Source organism: Rhinoraja longicauda, chromosome 10, assembly GCF_053455715.1.
Source record: "Rhinoraja longicauda isolate Sanriku21f chromosome 10, sRhiLon1.1, whole genome shotgun sequence".
In the NCBI taxonomy this organism is placed as follows: Eukaryota; Metazoa; Chordata; class Chondrichthyes; order Rajiformes; family Arhynchobatidae; genus Rhinoraja; species Rhinoraja longicauda.
Genome location: NC_135962.1, coordinates 50,089,013 through 50,107,508, shown reverse-complemented (window position 1 = coordinate 50,107,508; position 18,496 = coordinate 50,089,013).

Below are 18,496 nucleotides of genomic sequence, written 5' to 3'. Positions count from 1 at the left end.
CGTCCATCCAATTGGATAGTGGGTGGACACAACATTTCTCCAACTATCCTGCCCCACCTTCTCCTCCCCTCCAGCCCCCTCTGTAAATTGTCCCTAGTATGTACGATTGGAGTGGTGTATGGGTGATGGTGGTTGCCACGGACCTGGTGGGCCGAAGGGCCTGTTTCCATGGCGTATTTCTGAACGAAACTAAGCTGTCCCTCTCTACATCGCCGTCTATATCCCTCGTTTCCCTCTCTCACATTTCCCTCGTCTATATCCCTCATTTCTCTGACTCTCAGTCTGAAGAAGGGTCTCGACCCGAAACGTCACCCATCCCTTCCCTCCAGAGATGCTGCCTGTCCCGCTGAGTTACTCCCAGCATTTTGCATCTAGGAACTAAACTAGATACTGTTCCTGCTTTGCTGCACCTCATGACTCGATTCCAGGATTAGGACACCAAGGACAACTACATCAAGGCATCTGTATAGAAAAGTGGCAGGGGAGCATACCTGACTGGTGAGTTGACTCACATACACTTGGCCCACTGTTTGGGGTCTGTGGCCTATCATCAATATGAAGGAAAACAAGCATTAAGGTAAGAACATGGGAAGGAGTCGCAGACGAATGATCAAGTCTGCTCTGGGAGCAAGGGACAGGTGCTGGTTTACAAGAAAAGACACAAAGTGCCAGAGTAACTCAGCGGGTCAGGCAGCATCTCTGGACGAGTGAATAACAGTCTGATATGAATTCAGACATGAATACCTACAGAGCAGTCCTGAACTTGTATCCACCTCATTGGTGACCCTCGGACTATCTTTGATCAGACTTTACTGGCTTTATCTTGCATTAAATGTTATTCCCTTATCATGTATCTATATACTGTGTATTGCTCGATTGTAACCATGTACTGTCTTTCCCCGCTAACTGGTTAGCACAAAACCATCAGGGGCTAGTGGAATCAAGGGATATGGGGAGAAGGCAGGCACGGGGTATTGATTGGGGACGATCAGCCATGATCACAATGAATGGCGGTGCTGGCTCGAAGGGACGAATGGCATCCTCCTGCACCTATTTTCTATGTTTCTATTCTATGTTTCTAAAAGCTTTTCACTGTACCTCGGCACATGTGACAATAAACTAAAAACTGAAACTGAAACTGAAACTGAAACTGAAACTGAAACTGAAGGGTCCCGACCCAAAACATCACCTATCCATGTTCTCCAGAGTTCATATGTTCATAGTTCATGTGAGAGGAGCAGAATTAGGCCATTCGGCCCATCAACTCTACCCCGTCATTCAATCATGGCTGATCTATCTCTCCCTCCCAACCCCATTCTCCTGCCTTCTCCCCATAACCCGTGGCACCCGTACCCAATCAAGAATCTCTCTATCTCTTCCTTAAAACTATCCATTGACTTGGCCTCAACGGCCTTCTAACCTAGATGCTGCCTGACCCACTGGGTTACTCCAGTGCTTGTTACGAGTTACTCGTGTCTTAAGTCTGTAGTACGTTGGAGGGCAGGAGAGATGAAAGGGCAAAGTTCATAGCGGTACAAAGTGAAAGGAGGCCGTGAGGGAAAGGAGCGTAAACAGGAAGAGACAAATTCTGTTCTGAATGTATTGATCATGTGGTCAGAGGTCAGCCACCTACGTCTATACATTTCTTAGGTGTTCCCTGTAGTAACCTGATCCTGTTCCACAACTGGATCCCAGCCAAATCCTGCCAAGAACTGAAATTGTTCCAGATGTGCGTATTTGGGAACGGTTAAGTACTACATAACTCAACGTAGCTAAGTTTAAAAAGTCACAACATACTGGTGTTTTAAATACCATCCAAATGCATCCGAACCCTTGTAGGTGCTTTAATAAGATCTAAATTAACGATGCATCACAACGTTAAAGAACATTTAGTAGACTCAACAGAGTGTACTTATTATCTAAAAGTCCCTTTACACCACCTGACGACTTCTCAACCATTTTTATCCACTAACTACACAGCAGAAAGACCGGCAGTACCTCATCCTGCCCAATATTCAGTGATTCAATACAGATGCAGAGGGCATTTGGCCTGACCTCAAGCTCCCCAGGTGGGGCAGGCGCGGTTGAGGTGGCACAGCGGTAGAGTTGCTGCCTCGCAACGCCAGGGTCCCGGGTTCGATCCTGACCATGGGTGCTCGTCTGTACGGATTGTTGTATGTTCTCCCGTGACCTGCTTGGGATTTCTCTGAGATCTTCGGTTTCCTCCCACACACCAAAGACATACAGTATTGTAGGTTAATTGGCTTGGTGTAAGTAAAAAAATTGCCCCAAGCGTGTGTAGGATAGCGTTAATGTGCGGGGATCACTTAACAGTGCAGACTCGGTGGGCCGAAGGACCAGTTTCCATGCTGTATCTCCAAACTAAACTGAACACGTCAAGGGTAGACACAAAATGCTGGAGTAACTCAGCGGTCTGAATAAGGGTCTCGACCCGAAACGTCACCCATTCCTTTCCAGAGATGCTGCCTGACCCGCTGAGTTACTCCAGCATTTTGTGTCTACCTTCGATTTAAAACAGCATCTGCAGTAAACCAGTAAAATGATGTATTGAGCTGGCAGCTCTGCAGTTTGCTGCATCAGTGGTGGCCACTGACTGCCAGTAGCCGCGGATGATGAGAACAGTCAGAAATTAGTCAATCGCCTCCCTGTAAGCGCAGAAACAGGCCCTTCCTGCCCACCAGATCCACGCCGACCACACGTTAACATTATCCTACACACACTAGGGACAAGTTACAATTGTACCAAGCCAATTTTACCTGTAAACCTGTACTACTTTGGAGTGTGGGAGGAAACCGGAGATCCCAGCGAAAACCCACGCAGGTCACCGAGAGAAGGTACGAACTCCGTACAGACAAGCACCCGCAGTCAGGATCGAACCTGGGTGTCTGGCGTCGTGAGGCAGCAACTCTACCGCTGCGCCACCATGCTGCCCATTGTCAGCAAATATTAAGATGACATTGGAGAAGTGTCTGGGCACACAGTCATGGATATAAAGAGCAGAACAATGGACTAAGCACACATCATTGACGTGTGCTATTGGTCAGCACACAAGGCAACGTTGTTGACAATGCGGATTGTTTAATGAGATCATAAAGTCATACGATCATAAGTGATAGAAGCATAGTTAGGCCATTCAGCCCATCAAGTCTACTCTGCCATTCAATCATGGCCGATCTATCTCTCCCACCTAACCCCATTCTCCTGCCTTCTCCCCATAACCTCTGACACCCGCACTAATCAAGGATCTATCTAACTCTGTCTTAAAAAATATCCACTGACTTGGCCTCCACAGCCTTCTGTGGCAAAGAATTCCACAGAATCACCGCCCTCTGACTAAGGAAATTTCTCCTCATTTCCTTCCTGAAGGAACGTCCTTTAATTCTGAGGTTATGACCTCCAGTCCTAGACTCTCCCACTAGTGGAAACATCCATAATACAAGATATTTTAAATGGATAAACAACTGTGTAAAACAACGGCGTGATGGGATGACGTGAATCAGCTGCAAGCTTATGGGTTTTGTGAGGTAAAGTAGTCAGGGAATCAGAAAAACCTGATTGAAACCATCACAAAAAATAATCGAAGATAGACACTAAATGCTGGAGCAACTCAGCGGGACAGGCAGCATAGCTGGAGAGAAGGAATGGGTGACGTTTTGGGTCGAGACCCTTCTATCCCCTGGTTTAATCGGCAATCCATCGTTCACCAGTCTCCTGGGCTTTTGATGTCCAAATGATGCTCTTCCAACTGGCATTTTGATCAATAACAACAGTTCGATGAATGACTTGTACAGTTCAAAACAAGTGCTGTTTGCTTTTGATTTACCGCATCCTTACAGGGAGGCGATTGACTAATTTCTGACTGTTCTCATCATCCGCGGCTACTGGCAGTCAGCGGCCACCACTGATGCAGCAAACTGCAGAGCTACCAGCTCAATACATCATTTTACTGGTTACAGAAGACATAGGTTTAAGGTGAAGGGGAAAGGATTCAATAGGAATCTGAGGGGTAACTTTTTCACACAAAGGGATGGGATGGTGGGTGAATGGAACGAGCTGCCGGAGGATGTAGTTGAGGCAGGGACTATCCCAACATTTAAGAAGCAATTAGACAGGCACATTTATAGGACAGGTTTGGAGGGTTATGGACCAAACGCAAGCAGGTGGGACTAGTGTAGCTGGGACATGTTGGCCGGTGTGGGCAAGTTGGGCGGAAGGGCCTGTTTCCACACTGTATCTCAATGACGCTATGACTCTATACTTTCAGTACAAATTAACCTAATTTCATTAGTAGTCGTAAATGTATTATTTAAGGCAGTTTTTATACACAATGCATTTACTTTTTTTTCACTTTCTTTCGTACTTATGGAGAAATTATGTGTGGAATAGGGTTGATGGACACTTCCCAAATGCGTTCTCCATCACCTCAAGGGATTTCGGCGGGATCCACTCGAAGACCCGTTGGTCGGCACAGCCGGGAGGGAGCCGGAGACGTGGGACGCGAGGGGCAAGGTGCCGGTGGGAGGGTGAACCGGGGTAATGCCTCCAGCGCCTTCAAGGTCAGCTGCAGGAGGCGCCCCCAGGGTCACAGAGATGGCCGGGCGTGGAGATGTGAGGAGAGGGGACGTGGGGTCGCGGGAAGTTGCTCCAGTACATCGAGCGCGCGGGCCGACCGTAGTCTGGACTTTGAATAATGGCGCCAAAAAACATGGCGGCGCAGCATGTGCAATATGTGGGAAAAAAAATTCACTCAAGTTACACAGGTGACAAATAAGACGCCATTGAACCATTGATTATTGTATCCAGCACAACTTTGGAGCTTGAGAGGAAATCAGAACACCAAGAGCAGACTTATGTTATCATGAGCAAAAGATGTGAGCTTCATACATATGGCATTGGAGTTGTGTCTGGCTACACCAGACATGTCCAAAGTCCGGCCCGAGGGCCAATCGCGGCCCGAGGTCAGATTTTATACGGCCCACAGCTTCCGTCTTATAATGTATTATTTATGGCCCGACAGCACTGTCTAACAGAATGAAGGTAGGGGGAGGGGGAGAGGGGAGGGGAGAGGGTGACTACACCTCCTGGCGGTCAGCGCTGCCCGACCTCCCTCCAACCCCGCCCCGAGCGGGAGAGGCGACGGCGACTACACTTCCCGGCGGCGGGGTTGAGGGCGTGCGGGGGGGGGGGGGGAGCAGCAGCACAGCTCTCCTCACCTCGCACGCTCATTGGCAGGCGCTCCCGTCAGTCGGGCGAGTGCCGCATTCCCACCCCCCCAGGAGAGGCGACACCGACTACACTGACCACACCTCCCAGCGGTCAGCGATGCCCGATCTGCGGATTGTCAGGCGCGAGGTCCGGGGGGGGAGCGCATTAGTTAAAGGTCCGGAGGGGGGGGGGGAGCGCATTAGTTAAAGAAGGTCCGGGGGGGGGGGGGGGGGGGGCATTGGCCCTTGGGTATTTTCACATTATCAAATCTGGCCCTCTTTGAAAAAAGTTTGGACACCACTGGGCTACACAGTCATGGGTATACAGAAAGGGTTAAACCACGTCTCTCCGCCCAGTAATGATGAGCCTGGAGCTGCGAGACTGCCGTACGATCATGTCACCCTTACAATTAATATTATTACAGTGAGCCGTTTTATGATTCATAAAACATGTAAAGGCATTGGAGCCTGTAGAGAGTTCATAGTTTGTTCAATCGGACTAGTCTGCAAACTCTTGAAGCATCACTGGTTCTCCCTGTCCTGGTATAGATAAATCCAGCAAGATTTCCTTCCTCAAAATTGACTCAATTTTGAGATTCAGCTCATGTTAGAAACATAGAAACATAGAAAATAGGTGCAGGAGTAGGCCATTCAGCCCTTCGAGCCATTCACTAAGATCAGTACCCCATTCGTGCTTTCTTCCCATATCCCTTGATTCCGTTAGCCCTAAGAGCTATATCTAAGTCTCTCTTGAATAAATCCAGTGAATTGGTCTCCACTGCCTTCTGTGGCAGAGAATTCCACAGATTCACAACTCTCTGTTCCAATGTAACTCTGCATCCGTTCCTCATCTCATCCACACTCGGACTTCCAATGTCTTTTAGAATTCTCAGCCTCAGAAGGCAGTGGAGGCCAATTCTCTGAATGCATTCAAGAGAGAGCTAGATAGAACTCTTAAGGATAGCGGAGTCAGGGGGTATGGGGAGAAGGCAGGAACGGGGTACTGATTAAGAATGATCAGCCATGACCATAGACCTTAGACATTAGAGACACAGCACTGAAACAGGCCCTTCGGCCCACCGGGTCCGCGCCGACCAGCGATCACCCCGTGCACTGTCACTGTCTTACACACTAGGAACAATTTATGATTTTTACTGAAGCCACTAACCAACAAATCTGTGCGTCTTTGGAGTGTTTGAGGAAACCGGAGCACCCGGAGGAGACCCAGACGGTCACGGGAGAACGTACAAACTCCGTACAGACAGCACCCGTAGTCAGGATCGAACCGGGGTCTCTGGCGCTGTGAGGCGGCAACTCTACCGCTGCGCCACTGTGCTGTTCTCCCTCTGCTGCTGCCTTGCAGTGTCCTATTCCTCTGCTGATAGAAAAGTGTTTCCTATCCAATTGCACAGACTCTTTTATATTTGCAAGGCTCACTTTCTTAGCCTTTCATAAGGGTCATAAGTGATAGTAGGGTTAGGCCATTTGGCCCATCAAGTCTACTCCGCCATTCAATCATGGCTGATCTATCTCTCCCTCCTAACCCCATTCTCCTGCCTTCTCACCATAACCCTCTGACACCCTTCCTAATCAAGAATCGATCCATCCCTACCTTTCTGGTTGCTTGCAACAGATAAGCAACCCTGGTAATAATTTCTTCACTTTGCCCTTTGCTCACCACAAGCCATTCCTGCATTTGGCCACGTAATGTGCCTCATCTGGCTTTGCACAGCTCCACATCTTTGCACGCCCGCACACACTTTCCGGAATTAAATTCTAGTCAAATGGTAGCCATCCCCTCAAACCATAACCTCAGCTCTCATCCACGCAATACGATCCCTGCTAAGCTAATTCTTCAACCCAGCAACAAAAAAAATCCAATTATCTGCCTGCAATTTCTAACTCTATTACAGAAGGGTCCTCCTTATTCTCTTTACACGAGTCAAAAATGGTCAACAGTTTAATTTCAACAAGATGTGCCGAAACTTGGGAACCTCATTTGTGGGCGTTATAGTTCAACAGCACACTTTGCCCTTGTGGTCAATGTGTTACAATCAAATAAAACGGAAATTTCTGGCAGCATATGTTCATGGATAAACAACTTCAACTTTCCAGATCCAATTTTCTTTTTACAGAGATATTGTCTGACCTTCTCTGTGCTTTACTTTATTTTCAGTTTTCCAACATCTGCATTTTTTTAAAAATATATTTTTAATTAACTATTAACTAATTTTGTCTGTTCTGGTTTATCTTGTACCGTCAACTCAATATGGACTGAACATTGTTGTTGCTGGCTGTGATTTATTCTGTACTCTTGCATTCCTCTTGTTTCCCTCTCCCCTGTCTCTCAGTATGAAAAAGGGTCTTGACCCGAAACGTTACCAGTCTTTTTTTCACCAGAGATTCTGCCAGACCCGCTGAGTTACTCCAGCTTTTTGCGTCTATCTATGGAGTGAACTCTTGTTCCCTGCTATGTCCATACTTCAGATGAGATACTTGCTTGGAAATCTAAGGATTTGGGTGTCTATATTTAATGCATAAGGTGGGTTAAACTAAGAAAGTGCTTTGTGAGTCTGTGGAATTCTCTGCCTCAGAAGGCGGTGGAGGCCAATTCACTGGATGTTTTCAAGAGAGAGTTAAATATAGCTTTTAGAGCTAACGGAATCAGCATTTTTTGTCTATCTTTGTTACAAACCAGCATCTGCAGTTCCTTTTTCTGTCACTCTGCCCAGACAGTTCCAGCCCGTTCAGTACCAATAACAGATTAGTATTCGATATAGAGAAATAGGGAACCGCAGACGTTGGTTTACAAAAGAGACACAAAATGCTGGAGTAACTCAGCGGGACAGGCAGCATCTCTGGAGAATATGGATAGGTGATGTTCCAGGTTGGGACTGAGTTCTGACCCAAACGTCACGGTGGCGCAGCGGTAGAGTTGCTGCCTTACAGCGAACGCAGCGCCGGAGACCCGGGTTCGATCCCGACTACGGATGCTGCCTGTACGGAGTTTGTACGTTCTCCCCGTGACATGCGTGGGTTTTCTCCGAGATCTTCGGTTTCCTCCCACACTCCAAAGACATACAGGTTTGTAAGTTAATTGGCTTGGTAAATGTAAAAATTGTCCCTAGTGGGTATAGAATAGTGTTAATGTGCGGGGATCGCTGTTCGGCGCGGACCCGGTGGGCCGAAAGGCCCTGTTGCCGCACGGTATCTCTAAACTAAAACGTCACCTGTCCATGTTCTCCAGAGATACTGCCTGACCCATCTAGTTATTCCAGCACTTTGTGTCTTTTTTTACAGTATACATGTGATGTGGTTCTTAAAGGTGTGTACGCACAATCAAACGTAACCAGAAACGCCACAAATACAATTGTGTAGAGTCAAGCGGTCCTTTGGATCGAAAATTGGACCTTCTTTGGCCTAAGAAAGGGTTCTGATCGGAAACATCAACTACTCATCTGCCTTCACAGATGCTGCCCGGCCTGCAGATTTCCTCCAACCCTGTCTTTTTTTGCTCCTTCTTCCTGTGCATTGGCTTGGCAGGATTCAGTTCCTGCCCTTCAGAAGTTGCAACAGATTCTTATTCTTCGGCATTTATATAGATCTTAATAAACATAAATTTTCAGATTGCACAAATTTTGGCGTGTGGGCGCGCAATCTATCAATGTCAATGTACCTTTAAAAGCTTTACGTAATCACCCGTCAAAATACAAAAAAACTAAATACACATGAATTAAAAAAATATGAAGCTTACCTGCTTTAAATCACGGTGTTTATTTGGCAGTAACATTACATTCCTCAGGAACAGAAACTGGAGACTGCAAATATCCACTTCCTTGGCCTGTCTGCTTCATTTTAAAAGGTTTGTCTAGCAGTTGAGTTCTGAAATCAATTCTGATTATTAATGATGGAAATATTTCTCTTGATGATCTGTGAGTGTGGGTTGAAGTGGGCATTTATCAATGCTTGCTGATAAAAATCGCATCCTGCCAAACCTATCTATGCATCAGCAGGCTTGGGTGTCCTGATATTGGATTTATGCTTCAGATAAGGGAACGGCTTAAAGGACAGTCTTCCTCAGGAGGGAATAGCCCAGAAGCAAGAACACAATTAAAAATTCTCAGGAGTAATCTTCATTGCACTTTTCTTTTTAGTCTCACGCAGGTAACCTAGAATCAGGACAATTGAAGGTGTGTACATATTAAGTATAGTTTAGTTTCTTTTAGAGATAGAGCGCGGAAACAGGCCCTTCGGCCCACCGAGTCCATGCCGACCAGCGATCCCCACACTCTGACACATTAGGGACAATTTACAATTTTACCAAGCCGCAAACTTGCATGACTTTGGAGTAGAGTGTGGGGGTGAAACCAGAGCTCCCGGGAAAAAAAAAACCCACGCAGGTCACGGGGAGAAGGTACGAACTCCGTACAGACAGCACCTGCGGTCAAGGCCGAACCTGGGTCTCTGGCGCCATAAGGCGGCAACTCTACCGCCGCGCCACACATTGATGATTCAGCAATTATTGCCTTTATGCAAGCTTGCAAATAAACGCAAGGCGGCAACTCTACCGCAGGGCCTGTTTCCGCACTGTATCTCTAAATGAAACTAAACTAAACTTAATACGTACACACCATCAATTGTCCTAATTCTAGGTTACCTGCAGATGATTCAGCAACTATTGCCTTTATGCAAGCTTGCAAATAAACGACAGCGTCGCGGTTTACGAGGGGTTAACTGCTCGAACAAAGGAATCCTTGGATTTATTTAGTGCCTTTCATTTCCTTTTCAGGACGGCCTGAAACATTAAACTGCCCATGAAGTACTGCTAAAGTGTAGTCAATTTTGTAATGGAAGAAACCTGCGAAGCTCTTAGATTTTTTTTTTTGCAACTACCTGTCAGTTCTAATGACTTACCGATGGGTTACTGCCTTAGTCTGCATGAACCACTTTAGGTGATATATTTCTTTGCCCAGTTTTTTAATAGAGAGTTTAGCTGATTTGTGCACATATCCAGAAAAGGTAATTTCTTGGTTTAAATGATAAAGTAATTGAGTTTCAGGAGTTAATGGCACTTTGAGCTGTGCATGTCGATTTTGCATTTTTGCTTTGCAACTTTATATAGTTCAGTTATCAATAGGGTAACTAGATTGCGGTGGAGGTATTGAGAACTTTTTTGTTCTTTGGTTCTTTCGTCACGCTGCTCTCTTAAAAAGACGTTTCTCATCTCAATTTTACTAGTGCCTTTACTGCTCCCTCTCTCTCCATCACTCAGAGACACTGAGCAAAGAGGACACTGTGGAATTGGCATTACTTTGTACACCCGGCCCAATTTCTCTTCCCAGTCATTTCATTTCTCAAAAAAGAAAAACATTGAAGTGAATTATTCGTAAACACTCTCAGGATGAAAATTACCATGGCCAACATAGAAACATAGAAACATAGAAAATAGATGCAGGAGTAGGACATTCGGCCCTTCGAGCCTGCACCGCCATTCAATATGATCATGGCTGATCATCCAACTCAGTATCCCGTACCTGCCTTCTCTCCATACCCCCTGATCCCTTTAGCCACAAGGGCCACATCTAGGTAACTGGAACAGAAACTGGAAAGAAGGCATGGTGGTAGAGTTACTGCCTCACAGCGCCAGAGTCACGGGTTCTATCCAGACTACCGTAGGTGCATGGTCTGTACGTATTTTGTACGTTCTCCCCATGACTTGCGTGATTTTCTCCGAGATTTTCAGTTTTCTCCCGCACTCCAAAGACGTTCGGGTTTGTAGGTTAATTGGCTTGGTATAAATGTAAATATTGTCCCCAGTATCTGTAGGATAGTGTTAATGTGCGGGGATCGCTGGTCAGTGCAGACTCGGTGGGCCGAAGGGCCTGTTTCCGCGCTGCATCTCTAAACTAAACTAAACTAAGAAACAAATTCCTATTGATGTTGAAGACAAAGTGAAAATGGAAAATGAATTCAGATGAGATTGGGGTGAATAGGAAGTAAGGATCGAGGAACTAATGGAGACACAAGGAACTGCAGATGCCTGTTTACCCCCAAAAAAGACACAAAGTGTTGGAGTAACTCAGTGGGTCAGGCAACCTCTCTGCAGAACATGGATAGATGAGGTTTTCCTCAAACTGAGGAAGGGTCCCGACCCAAAATCTCATCTCTCCATGGTCTCCAGAGATGTTGCTGACCCGCTGAGTTACTCCAGCACTTTGTGTCTTTATTTTCCAAGGAACTGATGGGCAACAGGTTAGAAACATAGAAACATAGAAAATAGGTTCAGGATGAGGCCGTTTGGCCCTTCGAGTCTGCACTGCCATTCATTGTGATCATGGCTGATCATCCACAATCAGTAAACCTGTGCCTTCCTTCTCCCCATACCCCTTGATTCCGCCAAGGTAACTGACTCTCTTTTAAATTCATCCAGTGAATTGGCCTCCACTGCCCTCTGTGGCAGAGTATTCCACAAATTCACAACTCTCCGGGTGGAAAACGTGTTTTCTTTTGTTGAAAAGGTTGAAGGAAAAGGGTTGAAGGAACAAAGGAACAGGCATGACATGTGGAGTTGGAGTCTTGTGAGATAAAAATAATGACGCTGTGGAGTCTGAAGGGTAATGAAGCTTTTGTGGGAATGCAGAGTGAAGGGAGGGGACCAAGGAAGGAAAATGCAAAGACGGAGTGTGGATTGATGGGTCAGAAATTGAAATAAAATGGGAAATAAATAGGTTTATGGGCTGAATTATTGATCAGAGAGTTAGAAACATAGAAACATAGAAAATAGGTGCAGGAGGATGCCATTTGGCCCTTCCAGCCAGCACCGCCATTCATTGTGATCATGGCTGATCATCTACAATCAGTAACCTGTGCCTGCCTTCTCCCCAAATCCCTTGATTCCACTAGCATCTAGAGCTCTATCTAACTCTCTTTTAAATTCATCAATGATTTGGCCTCCACTGCCTTCTGCGGCAGAGAATTCCACAAATTCCACACCTCTCTGGGTGAAAAAGTTTCTTCTCGCCTCAGTTTTAAATGGGCTCCCCTTTATTCTTAGACTGTGTCCCCTGGTTCTGGACTTGCCCAACATTGGGAACATTTTTCCTGCATCTAGCTTGTCAAGTCCTTTTATAATTCTATACGTCTCTGTAAGATCCCCTCTCATCCTTCTAAACTCCAGTGAATACAAGCCCAGTCTTTCCAATCTTTCCTCATATGACAGTCATAAGAAAGTTGGCAACGCAGACAGAGGTAAAAAGGTAAAGTGAGGCATGAAATGTAGGAAAGGGGGAGTGGAACTGGGGAACGAAGATTGCTGCTTCGAGAGATGAATCGTGAAAACTTCAATTGTGAAATTTGAAACTTTACCTCATTGTCCTTGCTGGACTGCAGCTATGGGCGGCTAATTTTCGGATTGTTTTTTAATTTGTTTTGCAATAACAAATCTGTGGGATTTGAAGTCGGGTGAGGTATGTGGTTGGAAAGCCACTTTAATGGGATCGCTGCAGAGGGATGGCAGCTATTTATTAGGTGCTGAAGTGAAGCAACAGTTTGAGAAATCACCCAAAATACCTCATCGTTGATAAGTGAAACCAGGATTTCCTTAGGCCTTTGGAAGTTTAAAGTGGGGTTGGGGTAATGAAGAGCAGCTGGAAATTGGATTTGTTTACATTTTCTCCAGATTTTTCTGCATTCCTCCTGCTCTGGGGCTTTTGACTTGACAAAGCCACCTTCAGGAGGAAGGGTTGTGAACGAATGGGGAACAGGCAACTCATCAAGTATTCATGTTCTAGATCCTAAGTAATAGGAGTAGAATTAGGCCATTCGGCCCATCATGTCTATTCCACAATTCAATCATGGCTGATCTATCTCTCCGTCTTTACCCCATTCTCCTGCCTTCTCTCCATAACCTCTGACACCCGTATTAAGAATCTATCTATCTCTGCCTTACAAATATCCACTGACTTTGCCTCCACAGCCTTCTGTAGTAAAGGATTCCACAGATTCACCACCCTCCGATGCAATAAATTCCTATTCCTCTCCTTCCGAACAGAAGGCCCTTTAATTCTGAGGCTATGACCTCTAGCCCTAGACTCTCCCACCAGTGGAAACATCCTCTCCACATCCACTCTATCAAATCCTTTCACTATTCTGTACATTTCAATGAGGTCCCCCCCACCCCCTCACCTCATTCTTCTCAACTCCAGCGAGCACAGGCCCAGTGTCGTCAAACGCTCATCATATGTTAACCTACTCATTCCTGGGATCATTCTTGTAAACCTCCTCTGGACCATATTGTCATTGTACCTCGGTACACGTGACAATAATCTAAACTCAAACCTATCTAAAAGCATCTTAAAATTCACTATCGTTTCTCCTTTCACCACTAGCCCCTGGGAGCATGTTCCAGGCATCTACCATTTTCTGTGTATAATGTCTTGTCCCGCACATCCTCTTTAAAGTTTCCCCCTCTCACCTTAAATCCACGTCCCCTACTCTTTGACATTTCAATGCTGCATTAAAGATTCTGCCTGTTTACCTTATTTATGGCTCTCATCCTTCTATAAACTTCATCAAATCTCCCCTCAGCCTCCGATGCTCCAGAGCAAACAATTCAAGCCTGCCACCCTCTTCCTTTTGCTAATACTGATGAAAGCTTATAAATCGTCCCACAGTGTTAATAAGGGTGGCACAGTGGCGCAGTGGTAGAGTTGATGCCTTACAGCGCCAGAGTCCCGGGTTCGATCCTGACCACGGGTGCTGGCTGTATGTAATTTGTACATTCTCCCTGGGTGACCTGCGTGGGTTTTCTCCGGGTGCTCTGGTTTCCTCCCACACTTCACAGACGTACAGGTTTGTAGGTTAATTGGCTTTGTAAAATTGTAAATTGACCCGAGGGTGTGTAGGATAGTGTTAATGTGCGGGGATCGCTGGTCGGCGCGGATTCGGTGGGCTGAAGGGCCTGTCTTTGCGCTGTATCACTAAACTAAACTAAACAATGAATAGGAAAGGACACAAAATACATAACACATAATACTTTATGCATCACATAAAACTGTAATACATAAAGTATTATGTATCATGTATTTGTGTCCTTTACTGATTAATGTAAAGTATTATATACTATGTATTTGCAACCTTTCCTGTTAATACAAATTACTTTAATACCTTAAACACAGAGTGAGACAGGATTCGCTCCAACCACCTAGCTAGCGGTTACTCGATGAGACTACAAAGTCGATCCTTTGTTCACAACACAGTTTTCAGTTTTCAATTCAGTTCAGTTCAGTTTAATTTATTGTCACTTATGTCGAGTCACAGTGAAAAGCTTCTGTTCTAACCAGCCAGCGGAAAGACAAGAGATGATTACAATCGAGCCATTTACAGTGTACGGACGGATACATGATAAGTGAATAACGCTTAGTGCAACGTAAAGCCAGTAAAGCCCGATCAAAGATAGTCTGAGGGTCTCCAGATGTGGTAGATAGTAGTTCAGCACTGCTCTCCAGTTGCGGAAAGGATGATTCAGTTGCCAGATAACAGCTGGGAAGAAACTGTCCCTGGATCTGGAGGTGTGCGTTTTCACACTTCTATACCTAATGCCCGATGCCTTAGTTACAACAGATTACATCCGCCATAACCGAAATCCATTATAGAGGTCCATAATAGGGCTCGGTATGGGTTGAGCTGTCTGTCCGTGGGAGGGGCATGGGGGAAGAGAGAGGAAGTTTTTTTGCCTTCCATCACAGTGAGGGGGTGTTTGGAGTCACTGTGATGGATGTTTGTGTTGGGGTTGTGTGTCTTGTGTTGTTTGATTTTTTGTGACTGCTGGCAAATTAATTTTGTTTGGTAAAACGAATGACAATAAAGCTATTCTGTATTCTTCTGTAAGAGGTGTAGACTGTATATTGATCCATTCCGTGTTTTGTCTGTGACACTTTGTTAAATCAGTTCAATCTTTTCCATGTTTTAAAACTATCATTTGCTCTAATACATTTGATCTGCTCCACGTCTTAGATCTGACACAGAATAATAATCTGACACTAATAATAATCCACTCCACTGTTTAGTTGTGATCTTTGCCTAATATTTTCATCTGCTCCAACTTTTGTTTCTGCTGCTCACTGTATTATATATTTTTTAAGTCTACAGGGATGAACTTTATCTGGTGAGTTATACAGGAGCAATGCCAATAGATAAAGATTTTTGTTGCACTTTTCTGACATATCCCCATTTAACTTGATCTGCCTAATGCCCTGAAATCTATCAACCTCAGTCTTAAATACAGAAGCACTACAAGAATTTGAATGACCTACTCACTGGATAGTAAAGTAGCGTTCTCTATTAATGGTGCATTTTCTGGGCTGGCCCTTTTACTTGCGAAATGATCGCCGAGCCTGTGCTTGGTCTCGCCGATGTAGAGACGTTGACATCTGGAGCATCGGGGGCAAAAATAACAAAAAAGACGAAAAGACAAGACAGACTGTTGGTGAGGCCGCCATCGCTGACGGCGCCACCCGATGGATTGGTGGCACAACGGTAGAGGGCGGCACGGTGGCACAGTGGTAGAGTTTCTGCCTGACAGCGTCAGAGGCCCAGGTTTGAACCTGGGCATGGGTGCTGTCTGTACGGAGTCTGTTCGTTCTCCCCGTGACCTGTGTGGGTTATCTCCGGGATCTCCGGTTTCCTCTCGCACTCTAAAGACGTACAGGTTTGTGGGTTAATTGGATTGGTATAATTGTAAATTGTCCCTAGTGTGTGTAGCATAATGTTAGTGTGTGGGGATGACTGGTCAGTGCGGACCCAGTGGGCCGAAGAGCCTGTTTCCGTGCTGTATCTCTAAGCTAAGTTAAACTAAACTTATTCATTGGCGTAGTCACTGTCTGGGATCCCATGCAAAATAGGGATAAAACACTTGAATCCAGGAAAACTGTTCTTAATCAGGCAATCATCAAGATGAATGAGTCTACTCCATCAGCAATGGATCTGCACAGGCTAATCCGACTTCATAGGTTATGACACTTGATCCACATTTTTTACTTTAACACATCTCCACTGAGTTAGAAACATAGAAACATAGAAAATAGGTGCAGGAGGAGGCCATTTGGCCCTTCGAGCCAGCACCGCCATTCATTGTGATCATGGCTGATCGTCCACAATCAATAACCTTGCCCAACTTCTCCCCATGTCCCTTGATTCCACTAGCCCCTAGTGCTCTATCTAAATCTCTCTTAAATCCATCCAGTGATTTGGCCTCCACTGCCGTCTGTGGCAGAGAATTCCACAAATTCACAACTCTCTGGGTGAAAATGTTCCTTCTCACCTCAGTTTTAAGACTAAGACTGTAGCCCCTGGTTCTGAACTCGCTCAACATTGGGAACATTTTTCCTGCATCTAGCTCGTCCAGTCCTTTTATAATTTTAGATGTTTCTATAAGATCTTAGATGCTTTTCCAAAGAGACATCTGATTGCCAATTCAGCAGCAGAAAGTTAACTGAGGAGCAGTTAATCTAAAGCATCCTTTCAAGATTGTTCTACAACAAGGATGATCAGAGAAACAAAAGTTAAGGGGCCACAGGAGACTTCATATGCTGGAATCCGGAACAAAATACAAATGGGGGAACTCAACAGGCCAGGCAGTGGAGGGAAATGGAGAGATGATGTTTCACGTCGAGACTCTTCATCTGGACATAGCGTAGATGAGAGATAGCCAGTATAGAGCGATGAGGGGTGAATTGGGACAGGAGCGGTGGGACAAAGAAGGATGAGCTGGCTCTGGAGAGGGTCCAGAGGATGTTTAATCCCAGGAATGAGTTGGTTAATTTAGGATGAGCGTTTGTCGGCACTGGGCCTGTACTCGCTGGAGTTTAGAGGAATGAGTGTGGAAACAAACAGAATAGTGAAAGGCCTGGATAGAGTGGATGTGGAGAGGATGTTTCCACTAGTGGGAGTGTCTAGGACTAGAAGTCATAGCCTCAGAATTAAAGGACGTTCTTTTAGGAAGGTGATGAGGAGAAATTTCTTCAGTCAGAGGATGGTGAATCTGTGGAATTCTTTGCCACAGAAGGCTGTGGAGGCCAAGTCAGTGGATATATTTAAGGATGGAATCAGACCCCATTTATTTGAACATTGGGGAAGGCCTAATTTTCGTTAAAATTTCATTATTTTGTAATATTGTAATGAGTTTTTGTGCACGCAGATATTTTACAATTTCTTACCAAATAGTGAAAGTCCTGGATAGAGTGGGATGTGGAGAGGATATTTCTACCAGTGGGTAGAAACATCTAGGATCAGAGGTCATAGCTTCAGAATAAAAAGGCACTCCTTTAGGAAGGAGATGAGGAGGGATGTCTTTAGTCAGAGGGTGGTGAATCTGTGGAATTCATTGCCACAGGCGGCTGTGGAGGCCAAGTCAATTTATATTTTGAAGTCAAAGATAGATAGATTCTTGATTAGGACGGGTGTCAGGGGTTATGGGGCGAAGGCAGGAGAATGAGGTTGAGATGGAAAGATAGATCAGCCATGATTGAATGGCAGAGTAGACTTGATCTAGGGGATTGATCTACAGAGTAGACATGATGGGCCGAAAGGCCTAATTCTGCTCCTATCACTTATGAACAATGCTGGGGTTTTTTCAATTCCTTAGATTCATTTTAACAATATTTAAATGTATCCAGACATCAGTTTAAAGAAAAACTGATTAAAGGTCTTTGACGGGTGCAAGGTTTCATAAAGCCATCAAGGAGGTCAGGGGCATGACCTCAGGGTCTGGCTGATTCACTGCTGAATGGACAGTAACACATTGTGGCAGACAGGTTTGTGAGATCATTGGACTTGCAAGGGGTAGCACAAAGTAAAACTGCAGGGAAAGCCAATGCACACAACAATCATGCAGAATTGGCGCAACGTCAGGAAGTCATAGAGTCACAGAGAGATACAGCGTGAAATCAGGACATCGGCCCACCAAGTCCATGCTGACCATCAAACGCTCATATTTACTGTAATCCTACTCCGGTGGCCTATTATTCTTGCAATATGGGCTTATATTGGTCTTACCCCATGGAAAGACTCTTATAATTCCCCCACGTTAATATTCAGCAGTATGTTAAAGTGATGCCAAAGATTCTCCTTTATTCCTAGAACAGTGCAACGGCAGTGGAGTTGCTGCCCTTACAGCGTCAGAGACCCGGGTTCGATCCTGACTATGGGTGCTGTCTGTACGGAATTTGTACGTTCTCCCCGTTACCTGCGTGGGTTTTCTACGGGAGCTTCGG